General features: G+C 30.4%; 1 long non-coding RNA gene across 1 annotated transcript; it reads right to left on the bottom strand.

The window, feature by feature from the left end:
• Positions 1-1,155: 1,155 nt before the first annotated feature.
• Positions 1,156-2,627, bottom strand: LOC124925320. Its single transcript, XR_007098305.1, has 3 exons — positions 2,501-2,627; positions 1,908-1,977; positions 1,156-1,221 (listed from the first exon to the last, which is right to left on the bottom strand). It is a non-coding gene; the product is annotated as an uncharacterized LOC124925320 (long non-coding RNA).
• Between the last annotated feature and the right edge of the window lie 845 nt (positions 2,628-3,472).

The raw sequence follows: 3,472 nt of genomic DNA, 5'->3' as shown, positions 1-3,472 counted from the left end.
TTAGATTCACTTTCAGAGTTAACATCAACAAAATTATTAGTATTTAAATAACTACCTGAATGTAAACACATATCTTTATTTTCAGTTTGATCATTGTTGGTGCTTATCAAGTTTGGAGTAACTAGAATTGAATTCATTTCAACTATCTCCTCATTTACTTAAGTGGTATCAACTTCGTCTACCTTGTTGATATCTTCAATGGTATAATTCTCCATAAGTACAGCATCGCGACTACGAATACATTTCACTTTTTTTCCCGTTTTCCTCTCAACTGAGGCTTGAAACACTTTGAATGTGTTTAACACTTGATCTTTCATCTTTAATTTACATCCCCAAACCTTTCGAGAATAATAATCAATGAAGGTTACAAAGTAGTATGCACCACCAAGTGATCTTAACTTCATTGTCTCACATACATCAGAATGCACAAAGTCTAGTCACTAGTAAAAAAAGCTCAATAACGATGGTAAAAGTTGTTGGTATTTGCATATAAATCGTCGTTATAAATAATTAGGGAAGGTAAAAAAGTGGTCGTCAGTTGTCGGCATTGCACTTGTCGTTATTGCTCAAAGACACATATAATGACCATTTTAGTATCGTCGCCATAGAGGACTCTATAACGACCACTTTTACTGTCGCCAAAGAAGACTCTATAACGACCACTATCACCGTCGCCATAGAGGATTCTTTAATGACTACTCTTACCGTCGCCATAAAGGACTCTATAACGACCACTCTCACCATCGTCATATAAGACTCTATAACGACCACTCTCACTGTTGCCATAGAAGACTTTATCACGACCACTCTTACTGTCGCTATAAAATGCTCTATGACGACAACTCTTACCGTCGCCATAGAATGTTCTATGGCGACCACTCTTACCCTCAACATTGAGTAACCTCTGTTTATAATGTCATTTTTTATAAAATATTAAAACTAAATAAATCATATTCTTAAAACATAAACCAAACATTAAATATTATAAAATATTTAGTTTCAAAGTTTTAATAAACTATTTTCTAACTTACCGTTAAACAGTAATTATGTCATAAATATTTCTTTACAACAAAAATAAATCGAAATTGTTTAACAGTTTTAACAAAATGAACAATTTCAGACAAAGAAAGTGAGAAACTTTCAAGAGAAAATTTATCGGTTTCACTTCCCAGTTCAAATGAATTCTCCTTAAAACATACCAACATGATCTACTTCGTCCACCTGAACAAAAAAAGTGAATTATGCACAAATCTTACACAACTATTGGATCATTCTATTTGCTCGATTCTGAACTACAAAGATCAACTATATGCCAAGCAATATAAAATCATGACGCGGAAAATAGTTAAAAGCGAAGCAATTAAAGTTCGCAACTTGTAGCTAACAACAACATAGATTAGAATGTTAACAACTATAAAATGATATAATGATAGTAGTAACTTTCTAGTGTGCAATTGCTCTTACTTTCCAGTTTATAGCTATAAAATATTGGGATTCCTGAAAATGAAAGATATATGGTATTACATTTGAACCTTTCAACCAAAAATGTGTTTGATAACACTGAAAACTTAGTGTTAATGAATTGTAAGTGTCGAATTTGTTACGTCTCTAAACAATAAATGTTGTCTAAACTCCAATTACTCGAAAAATACTAAAAGTTTATTTACTCTTTTAATTTGTCTTTTGGACGCTCTAAATTGAGTCCAGACTTAATTTATTTATAACATAAGAAATAAATAAGATGTTTTAGCTTAATTTGAACTAATTCTAAATAATTAGGTGATTTTAAACATTTTTTTATCAAATCATCTTCATTAGAACGAATGGAGAAAGAACAAAGATTGTAATCATATATAGCAATCCTATTAAGAAAAGTAGGGTCAGGGAAAAATGTGTAATAAACATACTTTTCTCTTCATCTTTTTAAGCATGTCTTTCAATTCATGTTCATTGGGCACCAAGATTCTCCGATTGCCTCTACAATAAGAAGGAAGAGTAGTCAAAAATGAAAGAAATAGTCAAAATGGAGAATGACTAATCAATACAGGAGAAACAAAAGTAAAATGCCAAATATAATTTTAATTGTTAGCACTCACCAAATAAGAAGGTCGCATTTAACGACCTACAATAATAGAAACTCATATGTTTAATTTAGATAATTGCTACTTTTAAAAATAACAAGATCCCTGAGTTAAATGAATCATAATTGGTTTTATTGCTATATTGGTAGAGAAGTAACAAGCTACAATTATTATGAGTTTCCTAACTTATAAGTTCGGAGGAAGTTAAACTCTAGAACATGAATTCTAAGTTTCTGAAGGAAGATTCAGCAAAACTACAAGGTTGATAAATTATATTAGGAAATTAGTTATTGTATCAATAGATCTTCATGGCACTTCTCATTTACTTCATCCATCATTACTATCCAATGAATGTCCAAATTAGAAAAATATTAATACTGTCTTTTGTGCACTAAAAATATGGAGTAAATTGAACTTACTAAGCTTTGCTTTAAGACCCCAATCATAGCATCTTTATTTGCATCTAGTCTCATAATGGGCCTCGACAATATAGGAAGGGCAGATTCAATCTAAAATCATCAATTTAGACATGATAGTATTAAGTTTTTAGACCAACGTTTTTTTCTTGGAGAAGGCTAGCACAACATCACACCGATAAATTTGAAGGTCAAAACAGAAATTGAAGAAAGCTCTCACTGTAAAATATAAATACTTACTGGATGCTTGTTAAGGATTAACATAAGAGATAAATTATCTCTAACTGATCGCTCAATGCAGACATCACTTTCTGAAGCTTGCTTTAAATTTTCAGCAAATCTATTTAGCCTGTCAAGCAAGTTCTTGGTAAGTGTACTTGACTTAGGCCTAGTATTAGTAAAACAAGACAAAAAAAAAACACTTTGTAGCATAGGAAATCATACCTTATCCATCTACATGAATGCTTCCATCTTCAATTATGATAGAGTGTTAATTTAGGAACTTGTTCAACATCCAAAATCTAAAACAAAGATAAGGGATGAAAAAACAGCAAAATGATTGAAGAATGAAAGAACATGTAACTGAATTGTATACTTTCACAAGATCAAAACTTCACTGACCTTATTTACCAAAAAATTGTCAAAACTCCAATCTATATAGCAACCTTCAGCAACTCTTAATCATCCAAAAAATATTTGAAAATGAAAATATCATAACTAAACAATGAAAATATATATTAAACTATATACATATCTTAAACAAGCAATAAGAAGAGCATTAATGACCCAAATAACTTGAAAAAATGAATTTGTGATAAAAACAGATAGCTATAATGCCTCTCTAATCCAATTAATAGGACAAAACTTATTACTAAATGATGAAGCACTTATTTAACCTTGCCAATTATATTTACTAAATAAGAAACAAATTGATAAATAAAATTCCAGATCACATCTTTCTTATCATATTCACTA

Source organism: Impatiens glandulifera, chromosome 2 (genome assembly GCF_907164915.1).
Source record: "Impatiens glandulifera chromosome 2, dImpGla2.1, whole genome shotgun sequence".
Classification (NCBI taxonomy): domain Eukaryota; kingdom Viridiplantae; phylum Streptophyta; class Magnoliopsida; order Ericales; family Balsaminaceae; genus Impatiens; species Impatiens glandulifera.
Note: the sequence above shows the minus strand (reverse complement) of the source record. Positions and strands in the feature narration are given on the sequence as shown.